At 35.7% G+C, this 21,256-nt stretch overlaps 1 protein-coding gene across 3 annotated transcripts in view; it reads right to left on the reverse strand.

The window, feature by feature from the left end:
• The window catches only part of DLGAP1 (DLG associated protein 1), an 881,241-nt gene that overhangs the window by 738,775 nt on the left and 121,210 nt on the right, over positions 1-21,256 (reverse strand). For all 3 annotated transcript variants that reach the window (XM_044243349.1, XM_044243348.1, XM_044243347.1), the window contains exon 2: positions 18,051-18,194. The gene's annotated coding sequence lies outside the window, so the exon portion shown is untranslated. The remainder of the gene's footprint in view (positions 1-18,050; positions 18,195-21,256) is intronic.

Below are 21,256 nucleotides of genomic sequence, written 5' to 3' on the forward strand. Positions count from 1 at the left end.
AATGAAACTGAATTCAGCCCAGTTACCAGATATTAAAAAGGAATAAAACACACAAACATTTTAAACAGAATTCATAAATACTCAGTATCTCTAATATGTATACGATAGATTGTAATATTTTTACTCTGAAGTAGGAATGAATGAAGCCATATGATATTAGGCACATGGTAACTGACCAATAAATATTGATTGAATGAATAAATGGCTGAACTGATGATATTTCATATGTGATGGGCTAAGTAGCTTGTAGAATGATTGGGATCCGTCACTACTAAACATATTACCAATAACTGTACCATAAGTACTTGGCATAAGAATAGAAGGAAAAATGTAGAAGTGATACAGGAAAAAAAATTTAAATTTTTTTCCATCACTATCTAGGACTTCTTTTGCTACTAGTTGAAAATATGATTGATTAAAGGGAAATCAGAAGCAACACATTCCCTGTGCCCAAATGAACCCATCATATTGATATTCTCATCTAAATATTCTTCATCAAGTTTGGGTAGCCAGTGTTTGTCCATGTATTATATAGTGCAGGGCACTCTGAAAATAATAATAACAACAATCTCACATGGGTATCATAATAAATAACTATGTAGTATTTAAACTCTATATTGATATAAAAATACCTCAGGTTCTATGTACTATGCACAGGTGTAGGATACAGAAAAGCAGCGTGCCTCTGGCCTCTACTTGTTCCTGTGGTAAAATGCTATTTCAGGGTGTTTGGAGAAGACAGGAATCAGTCAGAGCTAGGGGAGATCTAAGTAGCAACCTTGTTTTAACTGCCACAGTCCTCCTCAGGGACATCCTAGAAACTGTACTTATCGCCCCCCACTACCGCTGTGCCCCAGAGCACCGTGGATTCGCAGAGGGATCTCCCAGCACAAATGACAACAAAGACAGCAACCAATGATGAATGGTGTCAGCCTCTGTGCAGTCCTCTGTCACTGCTCTCTGTCTACATGGTTGCAGCTGTGTCCTGACTACGTTAGGAAGGACTCAAGGCATTTGGGCTCTCTCAAGTTCAGGCTCTACTCTGTGCCAGGTTATGATTAAATGATCAGGATCAACCTTCTCTGAACCCTGTTGGTTACCCCGTGCCACAATTTGGTCCTTAGATTCATGAATTTCCCCATGCCCATATCCCTGCTAAGCTTCCTGTTTATTTAGGACAGGGGTCTTATTGTCACCACCCCCTTCTAGGGATTAGCGGGTTTAAAAAATTATAGAGGGGGCGGGGAGGGGCATTTTCTACTACCAATTCCTCTCTTACCCTACTGATCTCCTAGCAGGCCCTACACCCAAGCCTACTGGCCAGGTCCACACTTACAAACCCAAGAGAGTAGATACCCAAAGTGGAGAGGACACTTGTCTATTTTAAAATCTGCTCAAGCTTTACCGTTTCCATACAAAATTTGAAAGAGCAGAGGAAATAGAGATCAGCCCTCACACATTTCTGTTTCATACGCATGATATGGATCTGAGATTCCTTGCTGCTTTGCTCTACCAACAGTTAGAATGCCCGCTCAAGACTTGCTGTTGGATCTCTATCTCTGACACCTTCACCAGCTTCACAATCTTCAGCTGGTACCATCTTTTCTGAATCATAGCGTCTGCTCACTGGGCTTATGACCACGTTTCCTCTGCTCTAATAACATTGTACAGGCCATGCCCGACCATAACATCACATAGAAATAGATATACTACTGCTTTAAAATGATTGCCATATATTTTTTAAAGATACCATGGCATGTAATTTCCTTTGAAAATGTACTCAATGGAGTTTCCTATATACTCTAGCAATAAAGGAGTCTATTTCTTGCTCTATTTTATGCTCCTCAAGTTGAGATCAAAAGAATTGGAGGGAAAAACGTTTTCCAGGGCTCCAAGGTCAATATTTCATAAATAATTCTTGTACTGTACTTACTGATACTAAAAACTTGACAAATTAACAAGCTCCCCCAAAGTGAGTTGTATATTCCCTACTCACCCACGATTGTGTTTTTCCTTAAGTACCCCTTTTCCCCCCTAGAGACTCAAGAGCAATTATAGGATAGAAGGGAAGAAGCTGAACAGTAATTAGAATTTGATCCCACAAATGATCACACATGGATTTCAACAGCTGTTGCAGTTGCAAACATATAGAACAGTGACTAAAATATATAAAAAAGAACTAAAAGGTATCTTTTTAGGGGCATCAGGGTGGCTCAGTGGGTTAAAGCCTCTGCCTTTGGTTCAGGTCATGATCCCAGGGTCCTGGGATCAAGTCCCACATCCGGCTCTCTGCTCAGCAGAGAGCCTGCTTCCTCCTCTCTCTCTGCCTGCCTCTTTGCCTACTTGTAATCTCTGTCAAATAAATAAATAAAATCTTTTTTTTAAAGGTGTCTTTTTAAAAGGAATAGGTCTCTGCTTATGAGTGAGTGGTACTAAAAAGGAAAGACCTCATTAGAAAGAAGACCTATCACAGCATCCTGACATGATGAATGACTCAAATACCTCTCAGAATTCATTGTATTCCATATATCATTAAAGCAACTTCTCTCTTATAGCTTTGCCATTCTTCATTTAAAGGAAAATTCAGGTCATATCTATTGCTTCACATAGCAAAATTTCCTAATCTTTATGGAGAATAAGAGTTACTAAGACATGAACTATTGAGCCATAGAACTGTGCTGTGTGGAAGACAGGAGGAAATCTGAAAGTTGTTAACATATTAAAATCAAGCCCAATTTGAGTGCAGGCAAAACTTAAAACAATGCCTTAAGCCAATTCTCAAGGAGAGTCTTACTGCAGAGTACAGTTGCTTTCCAAGAGTATCAGTAGAATATACTTACGAAGGCTTTCTTGAAGAAAACACTAGAGTTCCATCTTGAGGCAAAGAAAACTGGGAAGAGCAAGGTCTCCATTTTTCAAAAATGTAATTTTTAATTTGCAAGTTCATTAGGAATGGCCACCTTAAGTCACCGCATTTTAATAATAATAATAACAACAACAAAAAACTCAGTTTATTTACCTGCCTAAATAAGGGCATTATACCATAATTTAGTTCTTAAAATATCTTATATTTATTATTAATATCCAAGTACTTTATTATTAATATTTAAAGTACTTTACAGAGCTTCTGATTAATACAGAATTTTTCACCAAGATATATCCAAGAGTCTTTTTGGTTTGTGTTTTAACAAATTACTAGCATCTGCTTGTTTTACTAATAGTTACCTCTGTTATAAAAGTTTAAAGTTCTAAATGCATCATCAGTGGAACAGCGAACAGTAATAGTATTTGATATTACAAAGCCCTTAAGGCTCTGTGGTTTGTTTGTTTTTTTTTTTTCTCAACGTGGTGCTGATCATCTTAAGTTTTCTTCTTCTGTGTAATCAAATTTAGCCATTTGGTAGGTATGTAATTTTGCTATATGACAAAGGTTACAAATGTGAAGACTAAGAAGACAAAGTAGTGCATTATCCTGTTTGGAAACCAAAACAAATAAACCTAGTGCATGAAGCGAGCCTTACTGTGGGTGTGTTAATAAATCACACAAAGGTCCGAGGAGAAGAAGTAAATTTTACCTCTTACCAGTAGTCATCACAGAGTATTAGAGAAAGGTGGAAGTACTTCAACTAAGTCTGAATATTTTGTCAAAAATCAACAGGAACACATGGTAAGGAAAGAGATTTTGAAAAGCCTCAAATATACTTGGGTGCACTCAGGATGCAGCATTTTAAAGGACAGGATTAAAACAAGAAGGAGGACAAGTTGATAAGAGAGGAGATCGTTGGCCATTTGTGCCCTTAAATCCTCATCTGATTTATATACTACAGACAGTAGCCACTGAAAGTTTCCAAGTAGGAAAATCACATTTGAACTCTAGAAACAAAACTTGGCAGCAGATGGAGAAGCTTTCAGCACTTCCCACTCATCCATTCGTATCTTTGCCTTCTTCTCTTCCAATTTTGAGGCCAATCCATCCACCCCTGATCAGATCTCATTCTGTGAATCCACAAAGGGAACTTGACCCATCTCTGGTCTCTTCACCCTCTACTTTCAATCTTGTCTTTGCCATTAACATTGCCTGGTAAGAATGTCATTATCAAATGGTAATTCAATTCCGGAAGAAACACTTTCAAAAAAATAATGGAGCACAGTAGAAAGCCCTAGGGGCATTTCCCCCCTAAAGAGAGCATGATTTGAAAAGAGGCAGTTATGAGAAACTGAGGTAGTGTAGTATTGCTCATATATCCAGTGTTTGTCCCTCCCACAATTTTAGAGCTGCTTGAGTCATTTTAGCTGGGTTAGGGGAAGCGATCATAACAACTCCAAATATGGAAGAAGATGACTATTTGATGAGCTCTGTTTTCTTTCTAAATGTATTAAAGCTGAACAGCTAAACTGGACCTAATTTTTAAAGGTTTATTTGAATTAAATATATATATTCTTTTATTATAGCTCAATAAATGATATATTGTCACAGTCTAGAGAATCTTAAAATTCTTTTGTTCTCTTGAACACACCCCCACAGTACATTCTGACTCTCTTCTTAGCCAAAGCAGTAACAAAACAGAGTAGGAGGCAAATACATAATGCCAGCAGGAGCTCTGTCAAATGTGGGACTTGATAATCAATGGGTCTAAGACCCCTCCATTTTCTTTCCTGTAAACACCATCAACAGCTATGATTTTAATTCATTGTTGCTTGTATTTATAATGAATTAAAGTTGCCTTTTTTAAGTTTTAAGAAAAAAAATCTGTGGTGGAAACCTTAATTTTACACACACGCGCACACACACACACACGCGCACACACACACACACACACACACACAAATACTACTCCAAAAAAACCGAATGCCTAAGATTAAAATAGAAGACTGATGACAGAAAAATAATTCTCAGGTGTTGTTTAAAAGAAGTGAAACCAATAGCATGGAGGACAAGGGGCGTTAGAGAGTAGTAGGGAATTTGGGTAAATTGGAAGGGGAGGTGAACCATGAGAGACTATGGACTCTGAAAAACAGTCTGAGGGGTTTGAAGTGGCGGGGGGGTGGGAGGTTGGGGTACCAGGTGGTGGGTATTATAGAGGGCACAGCTTGCATGGAGCACTGGGTGTGGTGAAAAAATAATGAATACTGTTTTTCTGAAAATAAATAAATTGGGAAAAAAAAAAAAAAAAAAAAAAAAAAAAAAAAAAAAAAAAAAAAAAAAAAAAAAAAAAAAAAAAAAAAGAAGTGAAAATTACCAAGACCGTTCCTCTCCTTGTATCTATTATGTATTATGAAATTAATGAAGTTGTTTTGAGTGCTAACATTAAAATAACCTTTATAACACTTTTAATTCCAGAACTTTAGGATAGAAAAGTAGCCCTTTTTGAACAAGCAGCACTAGATACAGTTAAAAAACATGGTTATTAACTTTGTCATCATTTATAAAAGAAGATATTTTAAACAGCAGTATCATCAATGTCTTTATCTCAGTTTGAGGACTACACAGTTGAAAACAGAAATCATTTTCAATGGGCAGAAGCAATTGACATATTGTGTCAATTATGTTCACATCATATTGTTGACATTTATATTTGCTACAAACTTATAGAATATAAATATTAACTAACATAAAATAAGTTGGTAGAAATACTTTACACGGGTCAATTTGTGTTAGCCATAAGAAATGTTATAGACGGATAACATAAGAAGCAACTATGGCGAAACACTCAGCAGCTCCAAGTCTAGAGCTGGGAGTCATGTCAGTGACCTTTTAATTTCAGTGAATAACAGGGCTCCTTTATACGATACTGAGAGTTTATCACTAGCAACTTCCAAGCAAAAGTAGCTTCTACCTCACAGAAAAGTAGCTTCTTCTCACTTTAAAATCAAACTCTAAGAAAGGACACTAATGATTTCCAAATTTGATAGCATCCATCTGAACACAGAACATAGCTTTTGAGCACTCCAAGAAAAGCCAGAACAGAACAATAGGTCATCTGGGGAAAATATTAAGTCAGCTTAATAATTGGAAAAAAATAATGAGAATTTGAAAACTGTTATAAGAACATCCTATATTTTACCAGTTAGGACATCTCTTGATTCTAGGTATTATGTAATAAAAATGAGGATGTAGCAGGGAATTAAATATAATCAAATGCTCTACCACTGAGCTATACCCCCTAAATATACCTTGAAACACTTTTTAATGAATATTTTTATGCAGGAAACCCAAATTCTATTTATCCAATGTTTTTCACACTTCAAAGTTTTAAGTAATCAAAAACTTTTAAATTCTGTAATTTTTGACTCAATCCAGAAACCCAGTAACAGAAGTTACTCCAGATTGTAAATATGAATCATGCTTATGTTCTCTATAGAAAATCAAATATTTCTAACTGCACTTCATTAAAATATAAGCCACATACAATAAAACCATACACAACTTAGTATTTGTAAATTATATACCCTTGCATAAACACCACTTAGATCAGGATAAAGAATATTCTTTACACCCCAGAAGGTTCCCTTGTGCCTATGGTAGTGGATACTCCCATTCCACTCCCATTTGCTAAAAACCATTGTTCTGCTTTGTCACTGTTAGCTTACTTTCTTCAGAATTTTCTATCAGTAGAATTGTACGTTATGCAAAGTTTTGTGTTTGGCTTCTTTCACTTTGAAAATGATGTTGAGATGTATCCAAGTCATATGAATTAATCATCTGTTTCTAAATGCTGACAGCATTTTATCCCCATTCTATCCCTATTGTTCAGTTTATGTCTCTACCAGTTGATGGACACTTGGGGGGGGGGTAATTCCAGCTTTTATTATAAAGCTTCCAAAACATTTGAAACCAAGTCTTTGTATAAACTTGTGTTTTCCTTCCTTTTGGAGAGCTACCTAGTGTTGGGGTTATAAGCCACAAGGGAAGGGCTTGCCTTCTTGGTGAGAAACTGTTTTACAAAGCTGCTGTACCATTGTGCATTTCTATTTGCAGTGTATGAGATTTCCAGTTGCCCTACTCCTTGCCAGCATGTGTTATTGTCAGGCTTTCATTTTACTCATCCTGCTGGGTGTGATTTCATTTGTGATTTTCATTTACATGTATTTAAGGATGTTGAGCATCTATTCATGAGCTCACCTGCCATTCCTTATATATTCTATGGTGAAACGTCTAGTCAAATAATTAGCTTAAGTTGTAGAGCCCTTATATCTATTAGGTGCAATTTTTATTATCTGTTTTACAAATGTTTTCTAAGTAGTATGTTATGAAGAGCAATATATCTTAATTTTACAAAGTCCAATTTATCATTTTCCTTTTATGAAAAATACTTTTCACCTCAAGTCACAAAAATAATATCGTTTTCTTTTACGTGATATAGTTTATAATTTAGAAGTCTATACTCCAGATTGAATTACTTTTCTTTACAGGTGATGTAATGATTGAGGATTATTTTTTTCCATAAGGATATGTAATTCTTCCAGCATGTTTACTGAAAAAAGTAGCATTTCCGTATCCAATTACTTTGGTTCTTTTATCAAAAGTCAGTCCTGGATATTTACCCCAAAGATACAGATGTCGTGAAAAGAAGGGCCATCTGTACCCCAATGTTTATAGCAGCAATGGCCACAGTCGCCAAACTATGGAAAGAACCAAGATGCCCTTCAACGGATGAATGGATAAGGAAGATGTGGTCCATATACACTATGGAGTATTATGCCTCCATCAGAAAGGACGAATATCCAACTTTTGTAGCAACTTGGACGGGACTGGAAGAGATTATGCTGAGTGAAATCAGTCAAGCAGAGAGAGTCAATTATCATATGGTTTCACTCATTTGTGGAGCATAACCAATAGCATGGAGGACAAGGGGCGTTAGAGAGGAGTAGGGAATTTGGGTAAATTGGAAGGGGAGGTGAACCATGAGAGACTATGGACTCTGAAAAACAGTCTGAGGGGTTTGAAGTGGCGGGGGGGGGGGTGGGAGGTTGGGGTACCAGGTGGTGGGTATTATAGAGGGCACAGCTTGCATGGAGCACTGGGTGTGGTGAAAACATAATGAATACTGTTTTTCTGAAAATAAATAAATTGGGAGAAAAAAAAAAAAGTCAGTGCACCATATTCACAGACTTTTTTTTCATTGATCTATATAAATATACTTGACCACCACACTGTCTTAATGTTTTATAGTTTTCAAAAGTAGTATATGGTAAGAGTTGATATCAAATACTGTAAGCTTTTCAACTTTGTTTTCTTTAAAAATTGTTTTAATTATTCTTTTCCTTTGATCTCTCATTGGTCTTAGAATAACCTGGTCATTCTACTAAGATATTTTATGGGATCTCCTCTGTAATAACTATGGATCACTTTGTAAATAATATTAATATTGGTTTTCTAATCTATGAAAAGAGACTACCTCTCGGTTGACTTTTTAAAATTCCTGGTTATAGTTCATAGTTTTCAGCCTGCGGATATTGAATATATTGTGTTCAATTTATTCCCAAGTAATGTTTTTTATGCTATTATAAATTATGTTGTTTTTAAATTTTCAAATTCCAATTGTTTATCAGTATAGAGAAATACAATGAATTTTTGTGTTTCCTGAAAACTTCCTGAACTTAAAAAGGTTTTTTTTTTTCCCACATTCCTAGAGGTTCCTACAAAGAACATTGAATCATCTGATTAAAACAGTTTCACTTCCTTTTCAAACTCACAATTTTTTCCCCCTGCATTATTGCACTGCCAACATCCTCAAGTAAAATACTGAGTAAAGGGGAGATTAGATATCTATGCCTTGTTTCTGATGTTAGAGAGAAACTATGATTATTCACTGTTAAATCTGACATTAACCACAAGTTTTCTGACAATGTCATTTTTCAGGCTGACGTGGTTCCCTTGTATTTGCTTCAAGTTTGTATGGATTCTGTTAAATATTTGAGGGCAAATTAATTTTCTTGTGATGAGAACTTTTAAGATCTACTCTCTAAGCAGCGTTCAAACATGCAGCTGAGTATGATTAACCATAGGTGCCATGCTACACATTATATCTCCATTACATCCCATGACTTATTTTAATTGGAAATTTGCACCTTTTGGCCCCATTCACTCATTTACCCACCCTTATATCCCTCTTTCAGCAACCCTCAAACAATTTTGGAGAGAGATTCTTGAGCCAATTTGTTTTTAATAGTATTAGAATTTCAATCCACCTATTACATTAAATATATAATTTGTGTTCAATTTTTAATTATTCAAAGTCAAACACTACAGAGCTTTTGAAGTTCCTCATGGAATTCTTTACTGGTCCTTTGATTTTTCCTAAAGATTTGGAGTATCACTATGACTACTGCAAACTTCCCATAATTTAGACAAAGTGAAAAATCAAAGGAACATGCCTTTTTAAAAAAAGCATTCCTAAGATCCTGACTCAGATGCAGATGTGAAAGGGAGAAATGGTATATTAGTGGTTGTAATTGCAGTAGTTTCAAACATCTTTCCACCCTGCCCTAAGCAAATGGAAAACCTCAGCACTCTCTTGCATTTTGTAATCCTATAGAGTTGATCCCTTGTGAAATGCAATTTACAGATGAAATCTAAGACCTGAGACTGTAAACTCATCTCTAAACTCAGACTAGGGCCTTTTTGCAAACACTTCTGCACAGAAGTCAAGAAGCTTCCTGCCATCATGACAGCAGGACTCCTTGGCCACATACAGTAATAGATGCTTTTGCAGCAACAAATCAGGCTCAGAAATCAAAGGAAATTCACAGGTTTCAAGTTGCTCAATCAAGAACTTGTCTTATCCCACTTCTTCTCAACTTGTATGGAAATGGCATCAATGTGCTAACACTAAAAATGTCAATTGATACTTAAATGAATTTAATAGCTTCATCTGTGACAATTTAGATATTCAGTTGGAAATTGTTTTTCATAAATGGGTGGCATTGGTTGAAGGATTCAAAGAACAGGTTTTTGTTTGTTGTTTAATTGGAGGATATGGTAGTTATAAAAATGACCAAAAATTCTTCCCCTCCCTGTGTTAATAGTGATGTTACAGATCCTCTCAACCTTCTAGAAGTCTGTTGCTTTGGCCAATGCAACATTAGCATAAGTGATGTGAACAAAGTCTTGAAGAATGCTTACACAGTGGAGCTTTCCCTCTGGATGCTTTTAACACCTGATATCCACAAGAAAAGGCAGAGGTCACCTTGCTAGAGATGAGAAGCACAAATTACCAGCCAACTGCCAGATCTGTTAGTGAGGCCATCCAGGACAAACAGCTCCCCGCTGACTCTCAAACTGATCTCAAGTCCAAGAGCTAACCTAAGAGATAAGCAGAACCTTACTCAAAACAGCAGAATTTGGAGTCGCATAAATGGCTGTTGTATTCAGCCATTTGGTTTGGGTGGTTTATTAAACTTCAAGGGTTAACAGACACATAATGGGAAAATAATGCGGCTTTTAAAACAGTTTCATAGGAAAGAGGGTAACATGGCTCAAAATTATGAAGCTTAGATTACCAGAATTTGCTGGCAGAGAAACTTCTAGAAAGTTGGCAGATGCTGAGGAAGTTTAGTTTTAAGCTTAACTTTAAAAAATAAAAATAAATAAAATTTGGGTAAATAGAGGTAAGCAGAAAAAACTCTGTAGATGAGAATATTAATGTCAGCACAGCTGAAAGGACAGAAGGAAAATGGAACTTATGAGTAAGTTCTTACATTTCAGTCAATTTGACAGAATATATGAAATGTCATAACTAAGTAGATTACTGGCTTTACCTTCAACCCAGGACATTTGAAGTGACAGAAGCAGAAATAAAACCAAAACACTCTGATGGTCCTGTCCTTTATATTGGTCCATTATGCATCTAGGTTTAAGACCAGGTCAAAGAAAGAGTTGAATTATATTCAGGTATTTGAATGTGCTTTTGGAAATGGAAGCATTTGTTTTCATTAAAATAATCTCTACAGTCATGTAAATCATTTTTATTTTATTAAGTTTACAAAAAGAAATCCAAAGTGTATGTTAAGCCATTACTCTTTTCTTACCTTTTCTATCTCATGCTTCACAAAATATCATTGTTCTCCATTTGAAATAATAAACCTGTAACTTTGCTTTAGATACAGGATCAGATTGTGCCAATTTGAGGCTTATAAATAATTACTAATCATGATGTGTCTAATCAAAAATGATCATAATGTACATGCTAACAGTTCTGTATATGAGCTACAATTTCAATTAATGTGTTTTTCATTTCTACTGAATTTACAAAGTGCCATTTCACTCTTATCCCCCCTTCAGATCACCGTTAAAGAATACGGCAAGGGAGCCTATTTACAACTTCAGTCTATTTCAGTTTTACTATGGGTTTCATAGAGCTGTGCTCGCTTTATGGGACTTCTGTCAGGGAATATTTGCACTTGCACTGAATGATGTCTGTCTTCTTCACGGATTTGTAAACTCCTTGAGTGCAAAGACCAAATATCTTTAGACTTCCAAATTTATTCTCTGCATGGAGCTCAGTGTCTGGCATCTAGCATGCACTGAACCAGTATCTGTTGAAAGGATGAATTAATGAAGAGATCTTTCTTTTGCATGCATGAGGTCTCAGTTTAAATGTTAGTAATGCAAACTGCTGAAGTCAATTTATTCCAGGGAGATGCAACAGCTGAGGTCCCAAACAGAAAAAAGATTCATAGGATCAAGAAACAGAAAGACCCAGGTGGATCAAAGTGGGGTAATCCACAAGATGAGATGTGTTTCAAGAGGGAGTTAGGACATCAATTACACAGGGCCTTCTAAAGGGTTTGGAGTTCATTCTAAGTGCAATGGGAGAGACTGGAGGGTTTATACAGGGTTTGATATGATATAATGCATGCAAAGATCACTCTTGCTGCTGTGCAAGCCATGGAGTGAAGGCAGGTGGTGGTGACAGCTAGGGGTGAAGTCAGGAAATCTAGAGGAGTGAAATTTTGACCTCTTTAGGTTCATGTTGTAGATAGGGAGAAAGTGGATGAATGTGTCATATTTTCTTGAAATTCATTAGGATACATCTGACAGATCAAAGAGGAATTGAGCTATTTCCCTGGTTTCTGTCCTGAGCAACTGAGTGTATGATGTTCCATTCATAGGCACACAGTCTATAAATGGGAGGAGGTGCAGTAGAGGAAGAGTGGTGAAAACACAACCATGTGGTTTTTAAGTAAAACATTAAAAGTAAAAAGATAGAAATTCTGTATTCTGTGCAGACACTAATAAAAAGAAAGCCAAAAAAAGCTGTAGTAAGGTCAAATAAGATTTTAGAACAAGGAATATAACCAGGGAAAAAAGAGACATTTCATAATGTAAAGAGGTCAATTCATCAACCCTTAGTAGGTCTGTACATATTAATAGAGCCTCATATCACAAGAAGCAAAATTGGTTAGAACCAAAAGGAAACATAGACAAGTCCATAACTACAGTAAAAAAATATAGCCTATGGGGGGAAGGGATGCTTATTATAAATTATCTTTCCTAATCACACTTACTAATGAATTCACTCCAGTTTCCAATTTATGTTATGGAATATACATAATTCTAACTTACTTCATCAGAACTGCTAAAATTATAGTCATAATTATTCCTTGCATAAAATTTCTCTGACACCAGTACCAAGGACCTCCAAAACTTCATGACTCAATAATTCAACAAGGGTTTATTATTTAACAAAAGTAAAATACTGAATGTCAATATTGAGTATTTATTCCAAAGACACATGTTCTGTCAATTAAAAAAAAAAACAAAATATTGCATGCTAAGGGAGACATGATTTGACAAAGTAAATACTCTAAGTGTGATCACAAGTCCAGTAAAAATGCTTAGCTTTGGAATTTTTTGAATAAGATTTGAAATAGTTTTACATTTACATTTAAAATCCTTACATGTTACACCAATGACAATAGCAACATTCACATGTACCATTTTTATAGTCTTAAAATTCTAGAATATTTCCAAACAGTATCTCATTCAATTCTCACAACTCAAGAAAGTTTGTTTTTCCCTAGAATATGAACAAAAAAATAAAATACAAACAAAAAAATAAATCTCAAAATGACAAGAAAGTAGCCATAATTCACAGTAAGTGAAGTCACCTTGTCTTCTGACTTTATGTGCACTTTCTTTCACGCACTTAGTTTTAATGTAAATATAAAGAGGTAGAAGGTATTTGTGTACCCACTTTATTCTTTGCCTGACAACCATCCTTTTTAATTATATTGTCAGGTTTGCAAAATACCCATGTAGATCTTAGTAAAATTTTTTTTAAAGATTTTATTTATTTATTTGACAGAGAGAGATCACAAGTAGGCAAAGAGGCAGGCAGAGAGAGAGAGGAGGAAGCAGGCTCCCCGCTGAGCAGAGAGCCCGATGAGGGACTTGATCCCAGGACCCTGAGATCATGACCTGAGCCAAAGGCAGCGGCTTAACCCACTGAGCCACCCAGGCGCCCAGATCTTAGTAAATTTGCCAAGAAACACACTAAACATTTTGCTGTTCCTAGATAAAAGTGACTTTTATTTTAAAAAGGGGGGGGGAAATTCACTAGACCACAATCTTCTTGAAATCATATTATAGAAGTGAACCTAAATAAGATTATGTATGAAATGACTCTTCCAGAAAAATATCTCTAATACTGAAGTGGAGTTTCAACACTATTTAAGAGCTAAGGTGCATCTAAATGTGTCCTAATTATAATCTAGTTAATTCTAGACCTGTATGAAAGTCTATGCTCCTTCCTGTCAATTCATACAGGAATTGTGAATTATTGCTATTATTCATATTTTCAGGATGAGGATATGCAAATAACATGAGGAAAATGTGAATAAGAAAGAGAAGTTTCAGTTTTCTTATAAAGTAGAAATAAGATTAAGAATGTACACTAAGTACAAATAATGTATTATATACTTTGAAAAACAAAAAATATCATATGTACTAAGAGCTTTTTATCTCTGCAGATTTCCCACAAAATTTAAACAAGACAATTGTATTTTTATACAATGGCAGTAAATAATACCAAATAGGATTAGTATTGACTTAATGAAAGGTCATAGCAATTAAAGTTGGCTTTAAATTTCTATTAATCACTAATAACAACCAAATGCTTAGATTCCTTTGGAGTATTGGAGATGGAATTTTTCTTCTCAGGAATTCACCTGGAATACATTAGATGTATGTAATCAGACATCTGAAGTTCCCCCTTATGACTTCACCATTCTACACATCTACTCCTGGGTTCTACTCCTGCCCAAGAATTGAAGTAGTCCTCAGAAACTATATGAGAAATAGGATAATCTAGAAACTTCTAAAAAGTGTTATTAATGTTCTTGACATTGCATATTTCTGTCAGACAAAAAACAGATTTTTGCTCCTAACTCTGAAAGGCAACTTTTTTTTTTTTAAAGATTTTATTTATTTATTTGACAGAGAGAAATCACAAGTAGATGGAGAGGCAGAGAGAGAGAGAGGGAAGCAGGCTCCCCGCCGAGCAGAGAGCCGGATGCGGGACTCGATCCCAGGACCCTGAGATCATGACCTGAGCCGAAGGCAGCGGCTTAACCCACTGAGCCACCCAGGGGCCCCTGAAAGGCAACTTTTTCTCCAAGAGTCTTTGATGGAATAATAACATGGAAAACATGATAAAATGGAAGGTAGTTTTGAATTTAAATGGATACAGATTCATCTCTATGCCTACTCCAATGACGTCTCTGTGCATTTCTTGGGGGTATGACTTTGAGCAAGTTACTTAATTCCTTGACCTTCATTTTATCTATAAATAAAACAGGAATATCTAGACTCATCTCACAAGATCATCTCCAGAATTTGGATAAATTTCTTAGCATGTGGTGAACAATAAATATTACTTCCCCTTCCCAGTATACAAGTCTTAAAAGCCACAAGTTTAAGTATCTGGTAATGCACAATATTCCAAAAGCCATAGTCTCCTCTAAGCACCTACTGTGGCAGTGGAGTGTTTCCATTAACACGGAGTATTTATTTCTAGTAACACAGAAGTCACCTAAAACAGAGTCCCTGAACTTGATAATGCTTAAATTCTAATGACAGGCAATGGGATTTCTGGGTCTGTTATATATATTTTTGCACTATACAAGATTATGTTCAAGGATTATAAATAGAAAAATGCATTAAATATTTGGATACTCTCAAAGATCTTACATTTTAAATACTGAAGAAATATTTTACACCACTAAGGCTAAATGGTTTTAAACTTTTGCTTTCTCTACTCATAGTTTCTAACTCTTGCAAAATTACATAAGTACTTTTTAGTCTGCTGTAAACTATAAGTGACTAGAAAAACGAAGTTACAAAATACGTTCTAAGGTCTAATATTGCCTTGTTGCTCTCTCTGAAAGACATTATGGTATACATAGTTGCAAATGTTTCAGCAAAATAATTATACTGTTCTTATAAAAAAAAGTCTGGCTTAAGCCCTGATTATATAAAAAGGTAGATTAGATATATTAATAATTTACTTTACTGGTTAATCCTATATATGCCATAAATCTTTATAAGCATATTGAAAGATCTTTTTTTATTCTTGCTTTTTTTTTGTTTAACAATTAACTTATTTTAAAACATCTTGGGGAAAAAAAGTGAAGACAATCAAATGGATAGAAAAACCTAAAAAAGTTTTCATTTTCTTGTTTTCAACAATTCATAAAGAACATCATCATGCCTAGAACATAGTTTTCCATGGTCAGTATCAAGTCTCCACATGAGACACAGCCCAAGATTTCCTCTTCCTAAATCTCACTGATCATTTGAAACCCAGTACTATACTATGGTGAATAATATCAGAGTCAGAACTGAGCATTAAGATTGGATGATGGAAAAAAGATTGGATTAAGGAATTAACTTCTAAGCACTCCCTAGCCCTAGAGATAAGCCTGCATATGAAGTTAGAAGTTTAGGTGGAGTACCTAGTAGAAAGTCATGGTATCCTTATTACCTAGTATTTTATAATTTCACAGATTCAGAAGGTTTGGTCAGCAGTTTAAAACACAAATTACAGTTGAAATGGCAATCTCTGATATTAGGAATCACCAAAGTGTGAAGCAATTTAAAATAGAAGCTATGTAGATTCCTCTAGAAAGAATCAACTTTGGGAATTTTAAAAGTGGTTGTCCTGGAGGTAATTTAGTAACATCATGAAATAAGATTTGCATTTAAACTAAATTTATATATTTTATGGGAATATAATGATAAACATAATGAATCATGTCCAAGAATTAAACCATGACCTGAGAATTTGCATATATTAATATTTTATTAGTAACTCCATAGAACATTCTGCTTCAAGGTCCACCAGTTAAAGACAACAGCAGCAAGCACACCAGAGGTAGATGAGAAAGTATTTACGAAGAATAATTACAATACTAACAGTAGAGGTATTAGTAATAGTTCACATGCATTGGTTACTTCTGTATCATATAGTAGACATTATTTAATACTCACAAAAATTATTGTAGATATTCTATTATTCTCATTTCAAAGATGAAAAGATTTCGAAGGTAAATTACTCAATATCAATATGCTACAAAGTGGCAGATGTTTAAAATCATAAAGTTTAAAATATAAAGAATCTTCAAAAATATAATACATGCCAATGTAAAAAAAAAAATTCTACTCTTGAAAAATCATAGTAATGTCTTCCTAGGGTTGACTAGATAAGATAAGGAAAATTTAAGGTAGGAGAAATTACAGATGAGAAATGTAAGTCCTCAGAGAAAATAGTATCAAGGACTAGTGAATCCATAAAAACCCTTAAAAATGTTTGCACAATCACTTAAGTATAGTCATTTATTGAACAACTTCTGTTTAAGTCTAGTACTAAGCCCTTTTTGTAAATAAGCTCTTCGGCCGAAGTCATGGCCAAAAGTTGGCACAGTCCAAGTTCTAGCCACAGATTATTGTTCCTACAGCCCATATTCTCTGCCACAATGCTATGATCATGGGGCGTTTACATGCTTCGGTCTTCCCAGTTTCCATTTACCAGGTTTTCTTCCCTAGGAAACTTTGGGGATATCCCTTCCCTGCACTGGGCATAAGATACTTGAAACATTGTTACAGGTTGAAGGTGAACACACATTCCAAGAAATCGAAGGGTCTAAATCCTCCATCTAAATATGCAACATCTTTCCATTTATGTCTAAGAGGTACTAACTTACCTGGAGTCTCAGATATGTGAGATTCAGAGTAACCTGAATGCTTGAGAAGCAAAACCTTTGAATGACCTGTATTTCTCAACACCTATCTACCCAAGATAAATTCACATCATGGCTAAAGCACCATTTCATCACTTAGCTTGTGTCTTCATGGCAGCTACTGGAGCTTCTAAGAGATGGCACGTCACCTATGCTCATTTAACCCCCTCTGGGATTGATTTCCTGCAGCAACTACTTCAATTTTGCCTTCTGATTCAACTTTACTCTCTTTTTACAATCCCAGTTCTATTTTGCTAATTAATCCCAACTGGAATGACTGGCAATTTCATATATTGGAGCAGAAAATTTTGACATTGAGGAAAAGATATCAGAAGCAAATTTACATGCATTTGAAGTACAAGTAAGGGAAGCTCACAGTTAGGGAAGGATCTGCATAAAGATAATCACAATAGGTACATTTTCATCATAACCCATTTCCAGGGGATAGCGTTCTCCATTTTACAGTTATTTTACAGCAATAAAAATAATGTAGATTGTAGCAATTACAGGTTTCATAAAACCGTATTGCAATTATATTTTACAAGAAGAATGCTTGTCATGAAACTCCCCTTATACTAAATGATAAGTCCCTATACTTTACGCAAGTAATAAAAATATCTCTAAATACATCAGCATATGCTTAGCTAATAATAAACATTTCAGTCCATATACCAATGCCTTTTTGTGGGAGCCTATTTTTTCCCCTCCACCATGTGTCTCTTTAGTTATAACCTTCCAAGGCAGAAATACTTCTAAGCAGGTCATGTCAGATATCATCAGCAAAGAGTAAATTATTCTGAAAGTCTTACCTGATCTTAGTGAGACGAACGTAATCTGTTCCCCAACTCCATTAATCGGAGCTTATATCTGAGGAAACCAGACGTTTGCGGGTCCCAGGAAGAGATATCAGCAGCAGTCACTGAAAGTGCTCCAGAGTACCAATTCACAAAGTACTGAAACAGAGGGAAACAGAAAACAAGCACAAATCTGTTAACAGAGCTGCACAGTTACTTAGTTACTTTTTTCAGTATTAAACATACATACGTTAAACCACATGCACAACAGCCTCAGCCTCATCCTATCTTCAAAACAACAGTTGAGCTTCCCTACGACCCTGCAATTGCACTCCTGGGTATTTACCCCAAAGATACAGATGTCGTGAAAAGAAGGGCCATCTGTACCCCAATGTTTATAGCAGCAATGGCCACAGTCGCCAAACTATGGAAAGAACCAAGATGCCCTTCAACGGATGAATGGATAAGGAAGATGTGGTCCATATACACTATGGAGTATTATGCCTCCATCAGAAAGGACGAATATCCAACTTTTGTAGCAACATGGACGGGACTGGAAGAGACTATGCTGAGTGAAATCAGTCAAGCAGAGAGAGTCAATTATCATATGGTTTCACTCATTTGTGGAGCATAACCAATAGCATGGAGGACAAGGGGCGTTAGAGAGTAGTAGGGAATTTGGGTAAATTGGAAGGGGAGGTGAACCATGAGAGACTATGGACTCTGAAAAACAGTCTGAGGGGTTTGAAGTGGCGGGGGGGTGGGAGGTTGGGGTACCAGGTGGTGGGTATTATAGAGGGCACAGCTTGCATGGAGCACTGGGTGTGGTGAAAAAATAATGAATACTGTTTTTCTGAAAATAAATAAATTGGGAAAAAAAAAAAGAAAGGACGAATATCCAACTTTTGTAGCAACATGGACGGGACTGGAAGAGATTATGCTGAGTGAAATAAGTCAAGCAGAGAGAGTCAATTATCATATGGTTTCACTTATTTGTGGAGCATAACAAATATCATGGAGGACAAGGGGTGTAAGAGAGAGAAGGGAGTTGGGGTAAATTGAAAGGGGAGGTGAATCATGAGAGACTATGGACTCTGAAAAACAAACTGAGGGGTTTGAAGGGGCGGGGGGTGGGAGGTTGGGGTACCAGGTGGTGGGTATTCTAGAGGGCACGGATTGCATGGAGCACTGGGTGTGGTGAAAAAATAATGAATACTGTTTTTCTGTAAATAAATAAATAAATAAATAAATAATTTAAAAAAAAAAAAAAAAAACCCAGTTCATTGGCAGGCTACTCTAGTCATCAAGAATGTGAGCTCTGGGTCCAACACCAAGACCTCACGTCACACCTCAGCCACCCATCTGCCTCTTGGGCAAGCTATGGACACCCTCTGCAGGAGATTGTGAAAAGGACAAATTAATACAAGTGCTTTTAACAGTGGCTCAGTCAAGAGTAGTTATTTTAAACCCCCCCCCTTTTTTCATTGTTCTCAGTGAAAGGAAAACAGAACACCCATTTATTGAACACATAATATAAAGCAGTGGGTGGTACTTTATAGAAATTATCTCACTTCAGCTTCAGATGACATGCTATTAAATCTGTTTTGCAAATAAGGAAACCAAGATCTGGGGAATTAGTAATCTATACATGTTAGACAACAAGAAAACAGTATAATTGGGACTTACACTAGGTCTGTCTGATTTCTGACGTCTTTGCTGAACCCCCATATTGGAGGGCTCATTTGGAGTATTTTGATGCTATTCAGAGCAAAACAGCAAAAGTATGAAATTTAACTCTTACTATTGGTTTCATATAAAATACTATTTTTCATAAACTTGCCTTAAGTTTACTTACACTGAGTTTTAGTAGATTGAATGCAACTAAAATTAGCCAATGAAATTTAGCACATGAGATACATTAGAACATTTAAAGAAATTTTTTTTCAAGATTTTATTTATTTTAGAGAGACAGCAAGTGTGCCCTTGTCCACTTGTGTGTTCCAGTAGGGATAAGGGCAGAAGAGAGATGGAGAGGAAAAGGGAGAGAACCCAAACTTGTGCTGAGCCTGGAGCTCGATCCCATGACCCCGAGATCATTACCTGAGCTGAAGCCAAGAATCAGATGCTTAATTGACTGAGCCACCCAGGCACCCCCTCAAAGTAATTTTTCTATTTAACTCTAACATGAAAGATTGATTTATACTGACGATTACCACCATGGAAAGATAACTGATGAAAGACAACTTGTTCAAATTCCTATGGTCAAAATTACAGAACAATTAAAGCTGTGTACTAAGGCCCATTTGATAGATTTTCATTATAATAGTATCTTTTCTAAAAATCTGCCAACAGAAAAATATTTAGTCATATTCCCAGCACATCATCATTGCCATCACTAATAATACGGTATCTTTTCCAGACTATTTCTCTATGCTGAGATTTTTCCTAGATATATAATGATACTATATTCTGTTTATTTATTTAACATTATAACAAGCAGTTCAAAGTTTTAAGTTTGTAAACATTTTATTAAATAATGCACTACAGGGACATCCGGGTGGTTCAGTTGGTTAAGTGTCCGACTTGATTTTGGCTCAGGTCATGATCTCAGGGTTGTGCGATTGAGCCCCAAGTTGGGCTCTGTGCTCAGCAGGGAATCTACTTGAGATTCTTTCCCTCTGCTCATCCACCCTGCGTGCATATATGCATATACTCTCTAAAATAAATTTTTTAAAAAAGTGAAATTTACCTAAAATGTATAATGCATTATTTTTTTAAATAAATCTTTTAAAAATGCATTATACATTTTAGGTAAATTTCACTTTTTTAAAAAAATTATGGAATGTAGAACTATAATCCCTTATGACAATACCAAACTCCAAAAATTCTTTTAAGGATTTTCTTGTTTCTCATTTGGTAGGAAAATCTGATCTGACCTGAACTGATATGAAGCCACTTATTATTTAGAATGCTCAATATGAATATTCTTATAATTCACAATGAAGTTATGAATGGGTTTAACTCTGGGGTCCTACCCCAGAAAACCTTGGCTATGGGGGAAGGGCATTATATAATATAGCCTAAATACCTCCTGTTACTTTTCTAAAATCTAACAAGGTCTGATTTCCGAAAACTTTAGAATTTTTGATGAGCAGTTATGGACCTAAAATAGTAACAAGGTCTCATGTGGTGCTTAGCATTTGCCAGACATATTATTTTAA

This window comes from Neovison vison, chromosome 3 (genome assembly GCF_020171115.1).
Source record: "Neovison vison isolate M4711 chromosome 3, ASM_NN_V1, whole genome shotgun sequence".
NCBI lineage: Eukaryota > Metazoa > Chordata > Mammalia > Carnivora > Mustelidae > Neogale > Neogale vison.